At 36.6% G+C, this 6168-nt stretch overlaps 1 non-coding gene across 1 annotated transcript; it reads right to left on the reverse strand.

Moving 5' to 3' along the window:
- Positions 1–2394: 2394 nt before the first annotated feature.
- LOC111725190 lies at positions 2395–2496 on the reverse strand. The gene has a single exon (XR_002773316.1). It is a non-coding gene; the product is annotated as a U6 spliceosomal RNA (small nuclear RNA).
- Positions 2497–6168: the final 3672 nt, after the last annotated feature.

A 6168-nucleotide genomic window follows, 5' to 3' on the forward strand; every position in this document is an offset into this window, starting at 1 on the left:
ACAGGGGTGCTGTAGTCCCAGAACTCCTGGTCCAATGGGGAATTTCCAGAGTTGGAGGCCACAGAAGCAGGGCAGTTTCTGATGCTGGAGGTTGTCAAGAGGTAGTAAAGGTATGACCCTTGCCTGAGGTGCTAGAGAAAGGCTTAGGCTTCTGTTAATGCCTCTGAAACCTAGCAAGAATTGGGGTAAATGGACAAGCTGTTGGACTGAGGCTGACTCCACTTGGGGATCCAGGACTGCCTCATTCAGGTGAGGTGAGATCAGAGCCAACGGTGCCCGTCTGTGGCTCAGCGTTTAAATATTAGGAAAATCAACCATTCTTAATGCTAATTTTTCAAAAGGGAAATTTCAAAAGGCAAGAAGTGACAAACACAAATTTATCCGGCATGCTTTCTATTGCACTACTGAGTCCTCCCTGAAGGTGTTAAAAAAGATGCACGTTTTCCATTGACCTCCTTGGAAAACACTTGTGGATTTTACCATTAATAAGTCCCTTTTGGTTCTCACTCTCCAATTACTTGTGTGATCACCTAACAGTGTTTTGATCTGGACTGTATTTCTTGTTTTAATGATTAGCATTTCATACCTAAACTCTTTGTGAAATGCAAGACAAATTGCCTTTCTTTCTTCCCCTTGATCAGCCACACGTAGCACTCCATAAAGAAAATGATCATATTTTTTACTCTCAAATGCCTATTACGTGGCTTCTGAGCAGAATATACACTTACCTCATTTTTCAGATGGGTAAACCAGGCCTTCAGCAAGTACTGAACTTGTCTAATTGACTCACTTAAAAAAATAAAATTCCCAAGTATTTGCTAGATAATAATATGTAGAAATAGTATCATGGTTTCTAAGTTTCACTTTTCATGAAATTCAATCTTTGAAATGATCAAATTTTCTAAAGAAGAGACTTATTTACAATTCACCACTGTACTTCAGATTCTGAAACATTGTATGCACGCAAATATTTTTGAATGAATAAATGAATTGTATCATCTCTTCATTTAGTTCTATTTGAGATGGTCAAATTGCTTTTTGGGAGAGTAACTTTGTTATGGTAAATATATACAAAATAATGACTATAAGGTACATACATATACATATAATTTGAATATTAATTATAAAGCAAACACCCAAATACCTGCCACTCAACTAAATATTACCTTAGGAGCATCTTGTGTGACCCTTCCCAATTGTCAAGCAGTCATTCATTCATTTTTGCCCCAGTGCAAATGTGCCATGGTTTATTTTATGTTTTTCTATTATATAATAATGGACATTTAGAGTGTGTCTTTTTCTTATGAATTGAGGGCTCATGAGCTTTCTTGTGTATGTCCCCTTGCATGCCTGTGCAGCACTGCTAAGGTATAGCTAGCCAAGAAATTGCTGTGTCTTAGGGCATAGCGGTGACTACTAATTGTCCACCAATATCCATTTCCCCTTCTTCACACGTGGGTGTTCAGCTAGACCACATTCCCAGCCTCCCTCTTGGCAGATGTGGCTGCACGACTGCATTCTCACTAGTGGAATATCCAAGCGGCTTTCCGTTCTGCTGCTTTAGGATAAGAGCCGTCTAGCAGTGGCAGAACCTCCTCCATGCTTTCTTCTCTTTTCCACTAGGCAAAACTCAAATGCAGTAGTGGCCCAACTTCCACTTTGCTGAATATGACTTAGAAAGAACCAAGTACTCGAATGACTAGGAGGATCAGAGCTGTCCCACTAATCAAACTGGAAACTTTGGAACTGGTAAGTAAGAGAAATAAACTTCTTTACCTTTAAGCCATTTTCTTGTTAATATCTTCATTATGGCAGCCTGTACTTTAAGACATAGGAAAGCACATGTAAAACTTCACTGAGCGCTCCCATACTCCCGTGTGAAACACTGGAACCAGTTTTCACCCCCACCAGCATTTTATGACAGCTCTGTTGCTCCCTAGCCTACGGACCCCAGCTATTGTCTGACTTGATTATTTTTGCCTGTCCGTGGGTGAGAAGCATTATCTGCGTGTTGTTTTCGTTTGCAAATGAGGTTGTGCGACTTTTCAGATATTGTTAGGTTATTCATATTTCTTTTTATTGGAAATGTCTATTTGAATCTTTTGCCCCCTTTCTAATATTGGATACTTTTTTGTGGTCAAATATATATAACATAAAATTTGCATTTTACTCATTTTAAGGGTATAATTCAGTGCCATTAAGTATAGTCACAATGTTGCACAACCATCACCATTTCATCACCCCAGCAGAAACTCTGTACTCATTAAATGGTAACTTCTATTCCTCTTCCAGGCCCCAGTAACCTCTGATCTACTTGCTTTCTCTAAGAATTTGGCTACTCTAGATATTTCATGTATGTGGAATCATACATATTTGTCTGTTTGTATGTGGCTTACAAATGAAAACTGTTTCACAAATCTGCACGGCATCTTTGTGCAGGGGTCATACTATTCTCTACATAGTCCCAATTTTAATATATGTACCATCCAAATGCACTTGAGCATTTTTTTTTTATTGTTGGGGATTTATTTGAGGATACAAGAAACCAGGTTACACTGATTGCATTTGTTAGGTAAAGTCCTTCTTACAAATCATGTCTTGCCCCCCAAAAGTATGGCACACACCAAGACCCCACCCACTCCCTCCTTTCTCTCTCTGCTCTCCCCTTCCCCCACCCCCACCATGTCATTAATTGTCCTCATATCAAAATTGAGTACATAGGATTCATGCTTCTCCATTCTTGTGATGCTTTCTGAGAATAATGTGTTCCACTTCCATCTAGGTTAATACAAAGGCTGTAAAGTCTCCATTTTTTTTAATGGCTGAATAGTACTCCATGGTATACATTTACCACAGCTTGTTAATCCATTCCTGGTTGGTGGGCATTTCGGCTGTTTCCATGTTTTGATGATTGTAAATTAAGCTGCAGTAAACAGTCTAGTGCAAGCGTCCGTCTGATAAAAGGATTTTTTTCCTTCTGGGTAGATGCCCCGTAATGGGATTGCAGGATCGCTTGAGCACTTTTTAAACATTTACTTCATATTGGTTTGTGGAAGTTCTTTATATATTCTAAGTACTAATACTTTTTTTTGATTTAGGTTGTAAATATTTTTCTCTTAGTATGTGGCTTAACTGTGTTTATGGTGTCATTTTGCACCAACATTTTTTATTTTATGTAGGCAAGTGTATCTGTATTTTCCTTTGGAGTGTGTGCTTTTTCTGTTTTTTTATGAAATCCTCTTTCCCACACCCTACTTTATTAAGATATTCTCCTGTATTTTCTTCAACAATATCTTCAAGTTTTGTTTTTCATCTACCTGGAGTTAATATTTGGTGTGAGGTAAAAAAAAAAAATCTAATTGAATTTTCAAATTATCTTAGCAACATTTATTAGTTTGTCCTTTCTTGCCACTTTGTAATGCTTCTCCCCTTTGGCATAGATTTTCCATATATACACTGGTCTTAAATCCCTACATCAATTCCACATTTAATTATGGCAGTTTTGATAGCTGGTAAGACAAGGTCCACCATTCTGTTGGTTTTCAAAATTGGCTTGGTTATTCTTTCCTTTTGCTTTTGAATTTTAGGGACATGTTACCAATTTCTTCCAAAATATTGTGGGGTTTGGGGGGTACCTTTATGGAATTTATAGTTAAAATTGAGGAGATATGCATGAGATTTCTCACCCAAAAGCATCATCTATCTCCACAATTACTCGCACCTTTAATTTAATATTTTATAATTTTTTTCTATACATGTCTTTTGTTTTCATCTTTTTGAAATTTTGGGTTACCATGAGGGTACTTACGATTAGTTTACATTGTTTGCCTTTGTATAGTGAAGTCCTAGTTGCAGCTGAGTCCTTCTCCCAGGAGGTTTGCCACATACCCCTACAGTGTACCTGTGAGGTGGGAGCTTACTGAGCTCTCTCCCCCTGCTTGAATTTCACTGTGTTTTCCTCTCATGTGGGTCTGTAGTTGTTCATCTACTAGTTTCAAATTAGTATTGAGTATATGGGGTGCTTGCTTTTCCATTCTTGAGATACTTGACCAAGGAGAATATTCTTCAGCTCCATCCAGGTAAAAAGAAATGATATAAAGTCTCCATGTTTTCTAATGGCTGAACAGTGTTTCATGGTATATATATATCACAGTTTATTAATCCATTCATAGGCTGATGGGCACTTCAGTTGTTTCCAGATCTTTGTGATTATGCACTGAGCTGCTACAAACAGTTGAGGTCACATGTCCTTATGATAAAATGATTTATTTCTTCTGGGTAGATATCTAGTAATGGGATTGCAAGGTCAAATGGAAAGTCTACTTTTAGTTTTTTGAGGGTTCTCCATACTTCTTTCCAAAAAGGCTGTGTTAGTTTGTAATCCCACTAACAGTTCTTATTTCTCCGCACCCACATTAGCATCTGCAGCTTTGGGATTTTGTGAATGGCCAACAAACACATGAAAAAAAAATGCTCATTGTCCCTAATCATCAGAGAAATGCAAATCAAAACCACCTTGAGATATCACCTAACCCCAGTGAGGATAGCCTGTATCATATAGGACTTTTAAAGCTTTCTTTTAATTTGTTCTAAGATTCTTTTTTTAAATTTCAGATTAATATGAGGGTATGAGTAATTTGGTTACAATGCTTGCATTTGTTAGGTAAAGCCCCTAAGTTGTAGTTGTGTCCCTCACCCGGGAGGTGCACCATATACCCTTACATTGTGCCTATTAAGTGGCAGAACACCGATTCCTCTCCCTCCTCCCCTCTCTCCTCTCTCACTGCCCCTCCCCCCAACTTGAATTGAATTGAGTTTTTCTCTTGTGTGGGCGTGTATTAGTTTGTCTAATGGCTTCATATTAGTATTGAGTACAGTGGATATTTGCTGTTCTACGACTCTTTAAAGCTTTTATTGTTATTAAAAATGATGTATTATTAAGAATGAATTAATCTTATTTGTTGTTGATGTTTACAAAACCAACATATTTTTATATTTTGACTTGTAACAAGTAAACTTGCTCTGGTGTTTGCCCAGGGGTTTGTCTGTGCAGTCTCTTGGGTTTTCTATATAGATAATCTTACCGTGTGTGACTTACCACCATTTTCTTCCTTTCTTTCCTCTCCTTATAGCGTTCACTTCTTCTTTATGTCTTATAGTGCTAGACAGGACCTGCAGTAAAATGTTAAATAGAAACAAGGAGGTTTGTGGATTTGTGGTCTAATAAGAGAATACTTCTGAGGTTTCACCATTACATGTAATGTTTTTCTCTAGGGTTTTGGTAGTTATTGTGACTCAAAATAAGAGAATTCCTTCCTATTTCTCCTTTGTTAAATATTTTTAAATTGTGAAAAAGTTCTGAATTTTTATCAAATGTTGTCTGTGTCTACTGAGATGTCTGTCTCCATCTGATATATGCTTTATCTTTTATTAAAAGATAAAGGGATGAATAGATTTCTCTGAAATTAGACCATTTTTTTAATCCTGGGACAAGCCCAACAAGGTTATATCAGATTCTTAACATGGTTTGGGTAATATAGCCTTAAGTATTTGGAGGAGAGGCCCAAAATTTAGACAATGTTGTTTCCTGTTTTGGTGGGTAGATTTTTAATGATTGAATTGATTCTTTTAAGATAAATAATCAATTCAAATATTTAAATTTTTATTATGAATCAAGTTTGATATGCTGTATTTTCTTTTTGAGAAACATTCCTATTTTATTAAGTACTTTCCAGTATTTTCCAATGTTTTAAAGCTCTATTCTGTACACGTGCCCCCTTCCCATCCCTAACTCTGACTGGTTTTGTTTTGTCCCATTATACACCCTACCTTACCTCTTTCAAACAAGCCCAATCCTATTAAAGGCTTTTTCCTATATTATTAGTTTCTTTTGTTCAGAGAGTGAGTTTTGGGATGTGAAGGCCTTGTTGATCATTTCTTTATTTTCCATTTCTATAATTTTATGTATTTATTCTTGTATTTTGTTTCTTTCCCTGGAGTTAGTCTCAGTTTTATTGCCTTTTTTTTTTTTTTTAGGTTGATGAGTTAATTGCTTAACTTGCCAACTTTCTTCTATTCTAATATTTTACTCTAATATTCCAATAGAAGGTATACATTTTTCTTTCTTTTTTTTTTTTTTTTTGAGACAGAGCCTTAAGCTGTGCCCCT

This window comes from Otolemur garnettii, unplaced genomic scaffold, assembly GCF_000181295.1.
Source record: "Otolemur garnettii isolate 467f Iridium unplaced genomic scaffold, OtoGar3 scaffold00032, whole genome shotgun sequence".
NCBI lineage: Eukaryota > Metazoa > Chordata > Mammalia > Primates > Galagidae > Otolemur > Otolemur garnettii.